Source organism: Panthera pardus, unplaced genomic scaffold, assembly GCF_024362965.1.
Source record: "Panthera pardus isolate Hobbes unplaced genomic scaffold, ASM2436296v1 HiC_scaffold_24, whole genome shotgun sequence".
Classification (NCBI taxonomy): Eukaryota; Metazoa; Chordata; class Mammalia; order Carnivora; family Felidae; genus Panthera; species Panthera pardus.
Window position 1 is genome coordinate 62,487,869 of NW_026526810.1, and position 18,670 is coordinate 62,506,538.

The window sequence follows — 18,670 nt, forward strand, 5'->3', positions numbered from 1 at the left end:
CTTGTTGTATGTGGGGTGTTAAAGTCAGGACTATTATTGTATTATTTCCTTTACATTTGTTATTAACTATTTTATATATTTGGGTGCTTCCAACTTGGGTGCATAAATATTTATAATTGTTATACTTCTTATTGGAATGTCCCCTTTATTATTATACAGTGTTCTTCTTTGTCTCCTGTTACAGTTTTTGATTTAAAAGTCTTTTTTGTCTGGGCTCTCTGCTCCTCCCTGTTCAACAGAAAGCTGCTTCTTCTGGTGTAGTGCCAGCAGTGTCCCTGAGAAATGATGGAGAAGGTCAGAATAAATGGATTTGGGTGTATTAGGTGCCTAGTCACCAGGGCTGCTTTTAACTCTAGAAAAGTGGATAGTGTCACCATCAATGACTCCTTTATTGACCTCCACTACATGGTCTACATGTTCCTGATGTTCTCATATGATTCCACCCTTGGCAAGTTCCATGGCACAGTCATGGCTGAGAACAGGACACTTGTCATCAATGGAAAGCTCATCTTCATTTTTCAGGAGTGAGATCCTGCCAATATCAAATGGGATGAATCTGGTGTTGAGTATGTTGTGGAGTCCACTAGGGTCATCACCACCATGGAGAAAGCTGGGTCTCATTAGAAGGGTGGGGCCCAAGGAGTCATCATCTCTGACCCTTCTGCTGATGCCTCCATGTTTGTGATGGGCGTGAACCATGAGAAGTATGATAACTCCCTCAATATTGTCAGCAATGCTTCCTGCACCACTAACTACTTGACCTCTGTGACCAAGGTCACCCATGACAACTTTGGCATCGTGGAGGGACATGCGACCACAGCCCATGCCATCATTGCCACCCAGAAGACCATGGACTGCCACTTTGGGAAGCTGTGGTGTGATGGCTGAGGGGTTGCCCATAATATCATCCCTGCTTCTACTGACACCACCAAGGCTATAGGCAAGGTCATCCCTGAGCTGAATGGGAAGCTTTCTGGCATGGCCTTCCATGCCCCCACCCACAGCATGTCAGTCATAGATTTGACTTGCCAAATATGATGACATCAAGAAGGTTGTGAAGCAGGCATTAGAAGGCCCTTTGAAGGGCATCCTGGGCTACACTGAGTATCAACTTTAATAGTGACATGCACTCTTCCACCTTTGATGCTGGGGCTGGCATTGCTTTCAGTGACTACTTTGTCAAGCTCATTTCCTGGTATGATGATGAATTTGGCTACAGTGACTGGGTGGTAGACATTATCGTCCACATGGCCTTCAAGGAGTAAGAGCCCCCTGGACCACCAGCCCCAGCAAGAACAACAGGAAGAGAAAGGCTCTCAGATGCTGGGGAGTCTTTGCCCCAACTCATCCCTCAACACACTGAATATCTCTTGACCTCCACAGTTTCCATCCAAGAGTCCTTGAAGAAAAGGAGGGGCTTGTGGAGCTCCACCTTGCATTGTACCATCAATAAAGTATACAGTACACAGCCAAAGAAAAATCATAGAAATAAAGGGTATTTTGTCTGAAATAAGTATTGCTATTCTGGCTCTCTTTGATATCCATTTGCGTGATAGACATTTTTTTGTTCCTCTCACTTTCATTCAGTAAGTGTCTTTAGGTCTAACATGAGTCTGTTGTAGGCAGCATATAGAGGAGTCTTATTTTTTAATCCATTTTGTCACCATGTCTTCTGATTAGAACATTTAGTCCATTTATATTCAAAGTAATTATTGATCGGTATGTATCTGTTGCCATTTTGTTACTTGTTTTGTGGTTGGTTTTGAAAATTGTCTCTGATCCTTTCTTGCCTTTATCTTGTCATGTTTTGCCGATTTTCTTTAGTGATAGATTTAGACTTATTTCTCTTTATTCTTTGCATGTTTATTAGTGGTTTTGATATATGGTTATCATTAGTTTTGTATATAACTTCTGCATATAGTAGCCTATATTAAGTTGATGTCATTTAAGTTTGAATCCATTCTTCTCTCCTCTCCTCTCCATGTTTTAGGTGTATGTTATTATATTTAATACCCTTTTTTTTTGGTGAGTTTCTTGGCTGATTTTTTTACAGAAATATTCATTTTTGCTGCTGTTGTGTTTCCTACTTTTATACTGTCCCTTTTGGTTTGTCTTTTCCACTCAGTGTCCCCTTGAATATTTCTTACAGGGTTAGTTTAGTGGACATTAACTCCATCTGTTTTTGTTTGTCTGGGAAACTCTTTATGTTTCCTTCTATTCTGAATGATAGCCTTGCTAGAAAGAGTGTTTTGGGATGTAAACTTTTCTCATTCAGCACGTTGAACATATCATGCCATTCCCTTCTGGCTTGGAAAGTTTCTGTTGAAAAATATCCTGCTAGTCTAATGGATTTTCCCTTGTAAATTAATGACTTCTTTTGTCTTACTGCTTTTAAGATTTTTTATCACTATATTTTGCAATTTTAATTATGTCTTGATGTCAGTTTGATTTTGTTGATTTTGATGGAAATTCTCTGTGCCTCCGGAATCTGGTTGGATATTTACTTTCTTACATTAGGAAAGTTTTCAGCTATTATTTATTCAAATTAATTATTTGCCCTCTGTTCTCTGTCTTCTTCTGGGACTCCTATAATACAGGTGTTATTATGTTTGATGGAGTCCCTGAGTACCTAAAGTCTGTTCTTTTTTTGAATAATTCTTTTTTCTCTCTTTTGTTCAGCTTGATTACTTTCCATTACTCTCTTTTCTATGTCACTATTTCATTCCTCTGCCTCTCCCACCCTTCTGTTCATTCCATCAAGAGTGTTTCTCACTTCCATTTATGGAGCCCTTTATCTTTTCTATTTTATTCCTTATCTCTATGTTAAGGGTCTCACATGTGTCTTCCACTTTTTTCTCAAGTCCAGTGAGTATCCTTATAATCATTACTTTAAATTCTTTCTCACGTATGTTACTTATATCTGTTTCATTTAGATTTCTGACCATGGCTTTGTCCTGTTCTTTCATCTGGGATAAATTTCTCTGTCTTTTCATTTTGCCTAAGTTTCTCTGCCTGTCTGTGGTTAGGATGGTCACTATGTCTCCTGTTCTTGAGAAGGTCACTATGTCTCCTGTTTATGAAGAAGAGGTCCCGTGGTGCCCTATTGAGAGGTACCCCCTGTTCCTCAGTGGTTAGTACTTCTGAGAATGTCTCCATTGTGTGCTGTGTGTACTCTGCAGCTTTGTTCTGGCCACTTCAGGTCTGTTGTCTGCAGAGGCTCTCTTTACTTCTTGTGTGTAGTGTGTGGTCCCTCGACTAAATGTGCCACATTTTAAGTAGGTCTCCTCTGGTCTGTTTGTGAAATGATATCTGTCCACAACACCATTAGAGCTGAGGCCCTGAAAAATTCCCAAGTTGGGAGATGCAGTGTTAGTAGGGGTTTTGGCTGGTCTTCTGGAGGAGTGGCCTCCTGAGCTGAGATTAAGGCAAGTGTCACTGAGAGGGACACTTCCACTAGATTGGGTGGGTGGGGTGGGGGAATGGCAGGACTTGGTGTAAGCAAGTTAGGTAGCATGTTTCAGCACTGTGCTCATTCCTGCAGGTGGTCCTGTGCTTATGCTGAGGGGTAGGAGAGGGAAATGATACTTGCCAGTTCCTTTATTTCTAGAGGGGTCTCTCTGTGAATGCTGCCTCTTTGGGATGTGCTCTGAGACAGGTGGATAACCTCCTCACTGTGTGCCCCAGGCATTCTTCATATCACTATTTCCATGCTGTATATCAGCATCTTGAATTTTCTCCTAGAAGGGTACATTGTCCTCTGAGCTCTATCCCAGCCCTACCCACTGACCTTTAAAACTCAAAGCTTTAAGCCCTGCTGGTTGCAAGAACTCATGAAATTCAGCCCCTGTGGCTTTCCAAGCTGATTGCTATGGGGATTTATTTCCCCCCTGTGCTTCCTTATGGGCTAGTCTGTCTCTTGCCCTTCTGCAGCACCCATGATCTGTTTATCTCTCAAGCCATGTCTCTGCATTTCCTACCTTGTTTTATGTGGCTTCTTCTCTACCTTGAGTTGTGGAGTTTGTTCTGCCAGTCTTCAGGTCAGTTTTTGGGCTATTTAGGATGCTTTGATAGTTATCTAGTTGTATTTGTGGCATGAGATGAGCCTAAGGTCCTCCTACTCTGCTGCCATCTTCCCTGACCCTTTTCTCCTTTCTTTAGGTAGAAACCATAGTCATTCATCTGATACCTTTCTAATATAGGTATTTAGTTCCATTAATTACCTTTTAAACACTTCCTTAACTACATATATAAATTTATATAGATCTTGTTTTCTTTTGATTCAGCTCAAAATATTTCTTAATTTTATTAGTAATTTCTTTAACAACTTAAATTTCTTTAACACACAGGTTATAATTCCCAGGGGAAAAGTTCCAGATATAATTATGTTATTGATTCTAGTTGATTCTCATTGTAATCAGTAACCTACTTTGTATGATTTGAATGCTTTTAAATCTATGGAGACTTGTCCTATGGCCCATAACACAGCCAGATCCTGTCTCACCTTGTGCTGAGGACTGAACAACCTGCAGAGCCTGGTCCTTTGGGACTGCTCAGAACATAGAAAAGGTGAGGCCATTCAGTTACAGCTGGTGCTGATGCTCTTTGAGATTGTAAATGAGCACAGAACTGAGGTTTTTCTTCTAGGAAGAAAGGAAAGAGACAAAGGGGGCCCAATCCCCAGAAATTCAGAGTGCTATTTGTGGAGCCAATTTCTATCTCACTTATATCAAATGGTAAAAAATGAAAAAGCTCAGTTTTCTGGCTCCACTAGCAAAAAAGGAAAGGGGTGGATGTGCTGTTATAGCTGGAATTGTTCTGTGAGATTGGGAAAAAGCACAGAACTGATGCTTTCCTCCAGTCCTAACATATGCTATAATGGATTGGTCTCTCTCTTGCTTCACTTTGAGCACTGCTGACTAGTGAAGGTCTCTCCCAGTCAAAATCAGTCCATACAGACTGGGAGAGAAAGTGGATTCTCTAAATGAAGAAAACAAAGCAAACCTACAAGGAACATGAAGAATCATGAAATATGACACAGTCCAATGAGGACAAAAAATCTCCAGTAACCAATCCAAAAGAAATGGAGATCTGTAGATTGCCTAACAAATTCAAAACAATCATTTAATGAAGCTCATTAGGTAGAGAACAGGATAGACAACTAAATGAAATCAGGAAAGCACTGCATTAATAAAATGCAAATATTAGCATGGAAGTAGATATGAATTGAAAAAACAAAAATACTGGAGCTTAAGTATATGATAACTGAAAAAAGCATGGATGGGGTTCAAAAGTAGAATAGATCAAACAGAAGAAAGTATCAGTGACCTGTAGACAAGTCATTTGGACTTACTGAGTCAGAGGAGCAAAAAGAAAAAAAGAAGGAAAAAGAGTAAAGAAAGCTTAGGGGACTATGGGACTCCATCAAGTGAACTAATATATACATTATGGGAGCTAACCAAAGAGGAAAAGGAGGAGAAAGATGAGAGGAGTAAAGAGAGGGAGAGAGAGAAAGAGACAAAAAGCTTATTTAAAGAAATATTGTCTGAAAACTTCTTAAATCTAGGGAAGGAAATGGATATCCACAATCATGAGACTCAAAGTCGAATAGGTTGAAATTAAAAACATTTACAATGAGATGCATTATAACCACATTGTCAAAAGTCAAAGACAAAGAGAATTTTTAAAGCAGCAAGAAAAAAATGACTCATTTTATACAATGGAACCACCATATGACTGTCAGTGAATTTTTCAGCTAAAACCTTGCAGGGAAGGGGTGGTTCGTGGTGGAATATATTCAAAATGCTGAAAGAAAAAAAATACAAACAAGAATGCTATACCTAGCAAATCTCACCTGTAGAAATGAAGGGGAGAGAAAGGTTTCCCCAAAGCTTGAATTCATCTCCACCAGTTCTGCCTTATAAAAAATGCTATAAAGGTACTTCTTCAGACTGAAACAAAAGGGTATTAATTCATGATTTCTTGTCAGTCTTTTGGCTAAGATCAAGTGTAGGATGCTAATTCATGAGATAAAAAAAGTATGGAACTCACTGGTAAAGGTAGATATATACTAAAATACAGAATATACCCATACTATAGTGGTGGTGTGTAAAGTATAATGGTGGTATATAAATCACTTTCAACCCTTTCATAAAAGTAAAAAGACAAAAATAATAAAAATAAGTACAATAATTTAATGGATACACAAAAGATGTAATTGTCAAATCACTATCATAAAATATGTATGGGATGGGTAGGGGCAACCAGAAACTATGGAAGGGGTAATGAGAAGAGTTATTGTCAATGAATACAAAGTTTCAGCTTGGGATCACGAAAAAATTCTCAAAATGGATAGTGGGGAGTGTTGTACCACAGTGTGAATGTGCTTGATGCCATTGAATTGTACACTTCAAAATGGCAGGTAAATTTATTTTTTTTTGTATATTTTACCACAATAAATGTTACGTATACACCAAAAAAAAAAGTGTAGAAGTTTTGTATGTAATCAAATTTGTTATCAGCTTAAAATGGACTATAAGATGTGTTATATAAGTCTTTTTGTAAACAAAACCCACAGCAGATACACAAAATATAAAGAGAAAGGAATCAAAGCATAACACTACAAAAAAGCTATCAAATAATAAAGGAAGACAGTGAGTAGAAAGAAAGAAACAAAGGAAATACAAAACAGAAAAGTGGTAGTAATAAGTTCTCATCTATAGTTATTTTAAATGTAAATGGATTAAAACCTCCAATAAAAAGATATAGAATAACTGAATGTATAAAAAACATGATCCAAATAAATTCTGCCTACAAGAGACTAGTTTTAAGGACACACATAGGCTGAAATTGAAAGGATGGAGAAAGATATTTCACATTAATGATAATGAAAAGAACACAGGAATGCTTATTATTTCAGATTAAATAGACTTAAAAATTGTCAAAGGAGACAAAAATGGTCATTATATTATGGTGAAAGAGTCAATTCATTAATAGGATATAACAGTTGTAAATATATATGCACCCAACATCAGATCACCTACAAGCATAAAGGATATATTGAGAGAGATAAAGTGAGAAATATACAGCAATACAATAAAAGTCAGGGACTTCAGTACCTTCTCCTGAGCAATGTGTAGATCATTCAGTTCTAAATAAATAAGAAGGCAGTGAATTTGAATAACAGTATAGACCACAGGGATCTCACAGGTACAGAAATTCCCATACAACTGCAGCACAGTACACATTGTTCTCAAATGTACACATAACTTTCTCCAGGACAGATCATATGTTAAACCCCCAAACTAGTCAACAAATTTTTTTTAAGATTTTGTTTTTAAGTAATCTCTACACCCAGTGTGGGGCTTGAATCCACAACCCTGAGACCGAAAGTTGCATGCTCCACTGCCTGAGTCAGCCAGGTGCCCCACAAGTCATTAAATTTTAATAAGATTGAAACAATTTCAAGCATCTTTTTTTCTTTTTAAGTTTGAGAAAGAGGGTCGGGGAGGGGCAGAGAGAGGAGAAAGAGAATCTCAAGCAAGTTCTGTGCTGTGAGCGCAGAGCCCAATGTGGGGCATGAACTGTGAGATCATGAGCTGAGTTGCAGCCAAGAGTCAGACACTTAACTGAATGAGCCACCCAGGTGCCCCTCAAGTATCCTATCTGACCACAATAGTATGAAACTATAATAACAGAAGGAAAATTTGGAAATTCACAAATCTGTGGAAATTAAGCAACACCCTAGGAAACAGCCAATGGATGAAAGAAGTAATCAAAAGGGAAGCAAAAAATTATCATAAGGAAAATAATAAATTGAGACAAAAAGAATAAAACACAAGATACCCAAACTTACGTGATGCACATAAGCAGTTCCAAGAGGAAAGTTTATAATGATAAATGTCCATGTTAAGAAAAAAGAAAGATCTCAAAATCACAACCTAAATTTGCATATTGAGGAACTAGAAAAGGAACAAACCCAGCCCAAATTAGCATAAGGAAGGAAATAATAAAGGATTAGAGTAGAAATAAATACAGAGTAGAAAAACAAAAAAACAATAGAGAAGATCAATGGAATGAAGAGCTGGTTTTTGAGGAGATAAACAAAATGGACAAAACTTTTGCTAGAGTATTAAGAAAAAAAAACACAAGTAAAATTACAAATGAAAGAGGACACAAAAAATGATACCACAAAAATACAAAGAATGACAGTGGTTCCTATCAAAAATGATATGCCCACAAATTGGATGACCTGGAAGAAATAGACAAATTTCTAGAAACGTGATCTACCAACACTGTATCAAAAAGAAATACAAAATCTGAATATACTAATAATGAGAAAGGAGATTGAATCAATAATCAAAAACTTTCCAACAACAAAATCCCAGGTTAAGATGGCTTCACTGGTTAATTCTACCAAACATTTTAAGAAAAATTAATAGTCCTTTTCAAACTATTTTAAAAAGTTGAAGACTAGTGAATACTCTGAATTTATTCTACTAGGACAGCATTACTCTGATACCAAAGCTAGACCATGACATTACAAGAAAAGAAAATTATAGGCCAATATTCCTTACGAATATACATGTAAAAACCCTCAGCAAAATGCTAGTCTACAAAATTCACCAGCACATTAAAAAATTATATACCATAATCAAGTGGGATTTATTTCTGGGATTCAAGGATGGTTCAATCTATGCATATCAATAAATGTGACATATATTACCAGAATGAAGGATAAAAATCATATGATCATCTCAATAGATACTGAAAAAGCATTTGACAAAATATCCTTTCATAATAAAGGTGATAAATTAGGCATGGAAGGAATATAACTTAATATAATAAAGGCCATATATGACAAAACCACATGTAATACAATACTCAATAATGAAAAGCTGAAAGTTTTTCCTCTAAGATCAGGAATAAGACAACGGATGCTGTCTTGCCACTTTTATTTGACATAGTTAAGCCAGAGAAATTAAACAAGAAAAACAAAGTGCATCCAAATCGGAAAAGAAAAAGTAAAACTGTCTCCATTTGCAGATGACATGACATGATATGAGAAAGCTCTAAAGACTCCACCAAAAAAAAAACCATTAGAAGTAATAAATGAATTCAATAAAGTTGCAGGATACAAAATTAACATACCCAAATCACTTCCATTTCTATACACTAACAAGTATTTAAATAAGAAATTAAACTGTTTGCAATAGCATCAAACAATATGAGGTACTCAGGAATAAATCTAACCAAGGAGAGGAAAGATCTGTCCATTGAAAACTATTAAGTCAATGATGAAAGAAACTGAAGACACAAATGAAATGGAAAGATATCACATGTTCATAGACTGGAAAAATTAATATTGTTAAAATATCTATATTCCCTAAAGTGATCTGTACACTCAATGCAATCCTGCCAAAATTCCAATGGCATTTTTCACAGAAATGGAAATAAAAACCTCTAAAATTTGTGTGGAACCACAAAAGATCCTGAATAGCCAAAGCATACTTGAGCAAGGAGAACAAAGCTGGAGGCATCACATTGCCTGATTTCAAACTATATTACACATCTATAGTAATCAAAACAGTATGGTATTGGCATAAAAACAGGAAAATGGACCAACTGAATAGAGAGCCCAGAAATAAAAGCATAGATATATGGTCAACTAATCTTTGACAAAGCCACCAAGAATACACAATAAGTAAAGGACTCTTTAATAAATGCTGTTGGAAAATTTGGGTATCACATGCAGAAGAATGAGATCCTTGTTTCACACCTTATCCCCCCCCCCCCAAAAAAAACATGCAAAATTGATTAAAGACTTAAAGCATAAACTGTGAAATTAGGATAAGTGCTAAAAGAAAAGATACGGAAAAGCTTCTTGACAGTGGTCTAGGCATGTTTTTGAAAAATTTGATACCAACAGCAAAAGCAATAAAGACAAAAATAGACAAATGGGATTGTATCAAACTAAAAAGCTTCTGCACAGTGAAGAAAGCAATCAGCAGTTTATAGAGACAACTCATGGAATGGGGCAAAAATACTTGCAAACTATCAGTCTGACAAGGGGTTAATATCCATCCAAATATGTAAGAAACACCTACAATTCAACAGGTGGGAAATAAATAACTTGATTAAAAAATGAACAAATGTCTTAAACAGATGGTCGATATCACTAATCATCTGTGAAATGCAAATGAAAACCACAATGATGTATCACTTCACACTTATTAGAATTGCTAATACAAAAAAGGCAAAAAGACAACAAGTGTTTTTAAGAATGTAGACAAAAGGGTACTCTTGTATGTTGTTGGTAGGAATGTAAATTGCTATAGCCATCATGGAAAACAGTATGGAAGTTCTTTAAAAATTAAAAATAGAACTCTAAGTATCTTGAAGAGATAACAGCATTCCCCTGTTTATTGCAGCATTATTCACAGTAGCCAAGATATGGAAACTTGTGACGGATGAGTAGGTAACAAAAATGTGACACAAACAGAGAATGGAATATTATGACAACATGGATGAACCAGGAAGTTATTATGTTAAGTGAAATAAGCCAGACACAGAAAGACAGAAATGCTATATGATCTCACTTATATGTGGAATCTAAAACTTTGAACCAATAGAAGAAGAACCAACAGTTTCCAAGATACAGGGAATAGGAGAAATGGGCAGATGTTGGTCAAATGGAGCAAAGTTCAAGTTATTTAGGGTGAATAAGTCTTGGAGTTCTAATATACAGCAAGTTGACTGTAGTTAATGATCTTGTACTATATAAATGAAATTTACTAACAGGGTGAGTATAACTTCAGTGTTCTCTTCACACACACGCATACACATATACAAAGGTAACTGAGGTGATATGTTAATATTGATCATAGTAATCATTTCATAGTGTACATGTATATCAAAATACCATGTACTGCTTACATATGTACAATTTCATATTTCATTTAGACTTCAATTAAGCTGGGAAAAGAGTAAACATAATAAATTATGAGCTAGGTAAAGGTAAGAAAATGATTATAAAAAGATGCTCAACATCATCATTAGGGAACTGTAAAATAAGACAATGTAATGCCACTACATACCTGTTAGAATGGCTAAAATCCAAAACATTTGTGACACCAAATGTTTGTGAGGGCTCCCATTCTTTGTTAGTAAGTATGCATAATGGTATGGCTGCTTTGGAAGACAGTTTGGCAGTTTCTTACGAAACTACATATACTCTTAATGTACTATCTAGCAGTCATGCTACTTGGTATTTCCCCAAATGAGTTGAAAACTTATGTCCACACAAAAACATGCGATGGCTGGTTATAGAGCTTTATTAACAATTGTCCACACCGAAAGCAAGCAATATACCCTTAAATATGTGGATGCATAAATAAACTGGTATATCCATACAATGGTGGAAAGCTCAGATTGCATCGCATTTGGTGACACTTGTTCAACTGTTCAGTCTCTACTGGAGCCTAGAAGCAAGCTAAAAGTTCTTTCTCAAAAGTATATTGAGTATCTGTAGAAGATGGTATGTGGGTGCTCCCAAAGTCTAAAGGTCTGAGGTTATGATTCACCCATAGGGAACCTCCAAAGGCAGCATTCAGTGGTCCTATATGTTATACATTCTTTGTAGTATTTGCTGGATCAGAGAGACCAAATGTCAGAGAGGCTTTCAAGATAGTCTGAAGCTGCTGTAAAGCCTTCTCTGGTTCTATGCCCTGTCCAAAACTGGAAATATTTTGAGTTACTTGGTTATTAGATTGGAATATTATGCCAAAATGAGGCATATGTTACCTCCGAAATATTAAGTCACACAGAAAATTGTGCCTCTTTGTTTGTGGTAGATGCAGCGGCACAAGATACAGCAACTTGTCCACTTTGTATAAGATATCTTGGCTGTCCCCAGACCACTATACTCCTAGAAATTTTACTGCCGTGACAGCCCATGAATACTTATGAGATTTATTTTCCATTCTATGATATACATGTATATCTTACCAAGGTATCTAGAGTAGCTGCTACTTCTTGCCCTGGTCCAGTTGTCAGACTAACAATATGGTGAGCCATGGTGATGTTCTTTGGAATAGAGAAGAAATGAAGTTCCTTGCAGATTAGATTATGACATAGGACTTGGAATTCTGGTATACTCTAGCATAGGACAGTGAAGGTTTGTTTTTGGTTCTGGGTGCTGGAAGCAAACTGTTTATGATCTTTGCTAATAGGTATAGAGAAAAAAAAAACTCTTTGCTACATTAATAGCTGCCTACCAGGTATCAGGACAGTTAAATGCATCTGGTAAAGAAGCTGCAATTAAATCACCACTTTTGTGAGTTGACAAAGTATTTCATTAAGATCCTTTGACTTCTGCACAGGCTCATAGGTAATTTTAATAAGGATATGTTAGGAATCACCAGTCTTATATCTTTCAAGTCCATGATGGTGTCACTAATCCTTGAAACTGCTCCAGGAATTTGGTTTTGTGTCTAGTTTTCTCTTTTGGTATGAAGAGAGAGTAATAGTGGCTTACACTACACCACTGATACCATAATAGTTCATATCACATGTATCAGAGAACCAATGCAAATATTCTTCCATTTACCATGTATGTCTATTCCAACTATGAATATTAGGACTCCTGAAATGACCCAAAAGGGTTAGGACCCGCTGGGCCCACTGTGAGATAGAACCAAGCAAAATTCCCTTAACTTCATCTCCAGTAGGCCCTCCTCTGACTGGTGGACCACAGTAGTATTTTAGTGTCCAGAAATTAGCGTAAATTCAGAGTTACAGTCCAGAAATTCTCCAGAAGTCTGGTTATTTCTCCTTCCTCAATGTACAATCACTCTGGTAAATGATCCTAGCTTTAATAAAAGCAATGAGAAATATTTACAGTGTATTTTCTTTTTATCCTGTACTAGGTCCTTCTTCAAAGAGATCTAGTCTTTTTTTTATTCAAAGAGTCCTGTATTTGTCAAGTGGCTAAAGTCTGGAAATTGTAGAGACAGTGTGAATCTCTGTTGCTTTTATTTGTCACATTCTTGGTGACCAGATAGAAATACTTTCTGTTCATACAAATCAAATAAGACTTTTATTAGGCTACCCATCCTTTTTTCAGTTATAGAGGTACTGTGATTAATTATCTAATGCTAAAGGTATTGTCAGGTCAAACTATTTTATTATTGGTTTAGTTCTGTTGCTTCTTATGGTACCACACCCATATTATGTCTGGCAGTTAAGTGCTGCCACTTGGCCACTGATACCCTAGTTACCTCATCAGCCCTATTGAATTCAGGGAGCCAAGTTTAAAGGCAGTGCTGACATTCTTGACCTACACCTTTTCCATAATGCTAGAACTTCCTTTCTGATTTTATTTCTTCTAGTCTTGATGGAGTATTCTGTGGATTTCATGGGGAACGTGGTTGGAAATGAGTGAGCAGCATAACAGTCTCCCTCAGCCTTCGAATATCTTCTACAGTAGACTAAGGAGGTTATGGCAAATCAGCTTCATTCTGTGTATCCTAACTTTGGGTCTAAGTATGATGTGAACAAAATAAAGCAAATGATTACAGTCTTTCCAACACATGGTGCTGGGAAACTTGAAGAAGCGCATGCAGAAAGGTGATATTGGACTCCTATCTTACACCATACTAAAAATTAACTCAAAGTGGGTTAAAGATTCAAATGTAAGGCTGACACTAAAAGTAGGAGAAAAAATAGGGAAGAAGCTCCTTGATATTAGTCTTTTTAGCAATTTTCTGGATATGATAGCAAAAGCACAAGCAACAAAGCAAAATTAAGTAAGTGGGACTATGTCAAACTAAAAAGCCTCATTACAGCAAAAGAAAAAAAATGAAAAGGAACCTACACAATGGGAGAAAATATTTGCAACGTATGTATCTAATAAAGAGTTAATATCCAAAGTATATGAAGAACCCAGAACTTAATAGAAAAAAAATCTGATTAAAAAATTGGCAGAGGATTTGAATAGATATTTTTCTAAGAAGGCATACAAATGGTCATCAGGCACATAAAAAGCTGCCTAGCATTACTAATCATGAGGGAAATACTAGTCAAAACCACAATGAGATATCACCTCATTGTGATATCTCATACCTGACCTATCACACCTGTTAGAATGGCTATCCTCAAAAATATGAGTGCTAACAAGTGTCGGTAAGAATGTGGAGAAAAGGGAACCTGTGTGCATTGTTAGTGGGGATGTAAACTGGTGCAGCCACTATGGAAAGCAGTACAGGGTTTCCTCAAAAGATTAAAAATAGAACTGCCATGTGACCCAGCAATTTCACTTCTGGGTCTATACTGAAGGAAATGAAATACTAAATACTAAAATACTGAAAAGATATATGCACTCCCATATTCACTGCAGCCTTATTCACAACAGCTGAGACATGGAAGCAACCTGTGTTCATCAAAGGATAAATGGATAAAGAACATGTGACATATATACACAATGGAATATCATTCAACAATGAGAAAGAAGGGAATCTTGCCATTTGTGACAACATGGATTTATGTAAAGTGAAATAAGTCAGAGAAAGACAAATAGTTATGATGCATGCGTGTGTGGAATCTAACAAATAAACAAACTTGTAGATACAGAGAACAAATTGGCAGTTGCCGGAGGCAGGGAGTTGGGGGATGGAGTGTAGGCAAAATGGGTGAAGGTAGTCAAAGGTACAAACTTTCAGTTTTAAAATAAGTCCTGGGGATATAAATGTATAGCATAGTGAGTATAGTTAATAAAACCATATTGTATATTTAAAAGTTCCTAAGAGAATATATCATAATTCTCATCACAAGAACAAAAAATGTAACCATGAGAAATAAAATTTTTTTAAAATTTAAAAAGTGGTGCTTGGGTGGCTCAGTTGGTTGAGTGTCTGACTCTTGATTTTAGCTCAGGTCATGATCCAAGGATTGTGGAATTGAGTCCTCTGTCCATGCTGAGTGTGGAGGCTGCTTGAGATTCTGTCTCTCTCCCTCTGCCCCTCTCCCCAGCTTGCGCTTTTTCTCTCTCTCTAAATAATAAAAAAGTAACTGTGTGTGGTGATGTTAACCAGACTTATTGTGATCATTTTGCAATATATACAAATATTGAATCATTAAGTTGTACACCTGAAAATAATATGATTTTATACATCAATTACATTGCAATAAAAAAGAGAATGAGTTCTCTAAATTGGTTTTATATTATTTCTATTTCTGGAAATTTGTTTTCTGATCAGATTAGATTTAAAAGTATTAATGACCTTGTCAGCAATAAAGGGGATATAGGTAGTCATTACCATGCAGTAGGAAAACAATTACATCAATTATCACCTGTAAACACTAGCAATTGAGTGTTCATAGAAGGCAAGTCTTTGGATGATCAAGACATTGTTACAGAATCATTCAGTAAAAACATGGAGTATAATGGGTTTGGTTGGTTGTTTATAGTAGACTGGAGATCATGGGGAAAGAAAATGGGAGAGTTCAAGGCTTTAAATTCCCATCTAAAGGCCAAGTAAGGGACCAGAAAGCCTCTGTGATTGCCCTCAAAGATACTTTTATTATAGCTGCAGGGTCATGGATTTTAGGGGGGAAAATCCTGATATGTGGCTTGCTGAGTTACAAGGTAAATTGAATTTACAATCTCATACTGTCCTTTAAAGTTATGGGTTGGCTGGGAAGGGGTAAACCTTTGAAAATCAAGATGGGGAATATTGGCAGATTCTAATAAAAGAAGAAAACTTGAATTCATAAGTTTTCTAAATTATTCTTCCTGGTGGAAGAGTTTTCTTCTATCTGAAGAAATTTGTCTGTGCTTATCTGAAAACTATAACGACCTCTCCTGAGTTGGTTACCAGACAGGGGATTGCTGACAATTATCAGTGCCTGTTCCCACCTCTTCACATTGTTCATAGTCCTATAGTCAGGCTCAAGTCCTAGAAAACTCCAGTGAGTCAGGGACAAAGTGGAATCTATGACAAGATGCAGTACACTCCAAAATAACTAAGATTTTACATATGTAAAATACATATTTTACATACATACATATGTATGTATTACATACATAATACATGTATGTAATACATACATAAATACAGTTACACCTGTAACATATGTATGGGAATGGATCCTAAGGGTGTTGGACTAGGATAGAAGTAAAATAATGTTGGATTGGGCCACATTTAATGATACTATTACACTAAACAATGGTTCTTTGTTAGCTCAGAAGGCTTGGAGTGACCATAACAGTTTGATTCATTTGGTTGACTACAAACCTAGACCCAAATTGGAATACATAGAATGAGTCTGATCGACCAGAACCTTGTTAGTTTATACTGTTAGAAGAAGTTATTCAAAGGCTGAGGGACACTGCAGTGCTGTAATTGTTAATGCAATTTTCCCTTTCCTGTTATTTTTATTACTTGCTTTCCTTGTTATTCAAGAGCTTTCTTCTGCCTTCATGACCACCTTTTTTTTTTTAAGTAGGGGAAGGAAATGGTAATTTACAGAAAGAGATGTGACCTCCCAGGTGACTCATTAACCACTTCTCCCCATAGTTACTCTGGGAAAACCAACATGATTCTAGCAGACAATTCCCATAACAGACTGATTTCTGGCTGGCAGCACCAAGTTTCCAAGTTGAACTTGGTCACTACCCAAGCACAATTAGTGCTGTTAATTAACTGCTTTTATGATTGCAGTATTTTGTGTAACTCTTTGCACAGGGGAGAATTGTGCAGCAGACAAAAACTTTTTGAGTTGTTCTGACTCCCTAAAGATACAGTTGCTGTATGCCCTCAGGCAGAAGAGCACACTTTCCCTTGCCCATTGTGTTTTAGTATTAAAAATACAGGTGCACTGGTGGGACTAGCCTCTATGAACAATAGTTGAATGTAGGTCTCTAGACAAGGGTGGTTATAGGTGGGAGGTTTTGTGCTACCACTCATTCATCATGCTTTGGCTTTGATTTTATTTATTCATTATTTTTTAATTACAAAATAAAACATGATACAGATAATGGTTCAAAACAAGTTTATTTCTTAATAAAATTTTATAAAGTAATTGTCACCTAAGTCAAGATACAGAACTAAGTCAAGTAGTCCATCCCAGAAATCCCTGTAACTTGTCCAAATCACAACCAGCTTTCCCCTCAAAAGTAACTGTGATTCTGTTAAAGACTTCCTTCCATTTCTTTTTTTGCAGCTTTGTCTTCCAAATATGCATCCCAAGACAATACATAGTTTGTCTTGCCCATTTCTTTTTCATTTGACATGCCTTTCCAATCTTTTCAGTGTAGATTTTCCTCCAATCTTTTTCTTTTCCATAAATTTATTTGTTGAAAAACTTGGGTCTTTGACACTTGATTTCCCACCCTCTGAGTTTTGGTCATTGCAGACTCTCATTGCAGTTCAGCATTTCCACTGAACTTGGGATCATCCAAATGGCAGCTGGATACAGAGCTTTGACCAAACACGTTTGGATTAACAAAAATATAGGATAAAAGATAAAAAAACAAAAAGCCTCTCCCAGTATTAGTTAATTTACTCCCTAAACTCGTAGGCCGTATAAAAAACCTTCATTAACCTGTACTTTTCTCTTGTACCATCCTAGAAATCAGCCAGGGATGGAATTTTTGCGTCTTTTTAGGCATTTTATGAGCATGTGTCCTGACTGCGCATGCACATGATTTTTTCAATTACCAAGTACAAATGAGTGATTTTTATTATATTCATTTTCCAAAAGAAATCTCTCCCCGGTTTTTCTTGTCTGGTTTTCAGAGATGTAGAATTTGCCTCAATTAAAATCTTTTGTCACAGAAGTTACTGGTCATTTATTTCCCTTACAGTGTTTTTTTAAAGTTGTAGTCGGCACAAAATGTTACTGTTATATAGTTCCAGGTGTACAACTTAGTTATGTGAAACCTCTATACATTAGGCTATGCTCGCCGCAAGTGTAGCTATCATCAATCACCATACAACACTATTAAATTACCATTGACTATATTCTCTCTGCTGTACTTTTTATCCCTGTGAATTAATCATTTGGAAGTCTGTGTCTCTTGTTTCCCTTTATCGATTTTGCCCTTCCCCACATCCCTACAACCATCAAGTTCTGTTTATTGTCTGTTTCCACTTTTTAGTTTTTCTTTTATTTTTTTTTAGATTCCATATATAAGTGACGCATATGGTATTTGCCTTTTTCTGTCTTACTTATTTCACTTAGCATAATACCCTGTAGGTCCACCCATGCATGAAGTCATAAATGGCAAAATATCATTCATTTTGGCTTCATTCATTGAAATGGCTTCTTCATCCATTTACCTATGGATTAACACTTGGGTTGCTTCCATATCTTGGCTATTGTAAATAATCTTTAGTAAACATAGTAGTACATATATCTTTTCAAATTAGTGTTTTTTCCCCCTTTGGGTAAATGTCCAGTGGTAGAAATACTGGATCATATGGTATTTATATTTTTAAGTTTTTGAGGAACCTCCATACTGTTTTTCCACAGTAGCTGCACCAGTTTGCATTCCCACCCACTGTGCATGAGGGTTCCTTTTTCTCTACATCCTTGCCAACACTTTTTTCTTGTGTTTTTCGTTCTAGCCATTCTGACAGGTGTGAGGTGATAACTGTGGTTTTGATTTGCATTT

At 36.4% G+C, this 18,670-nt stretch overlaps 1 pseudogene; it reads left to right on the forward strand.

The window, feature by feature from the left end:
• Window positions 1-285: 285 nt before the first annotated feature.
• On the forward strand, window positions 286-1,289 carry LOC109255803 (glyceraldehyde-3-phosphate dehydrogenase-like; annotated as a pseudogene).
• Window positions 1,290-18,670: the final 17,381 nt, after the last annotated feature.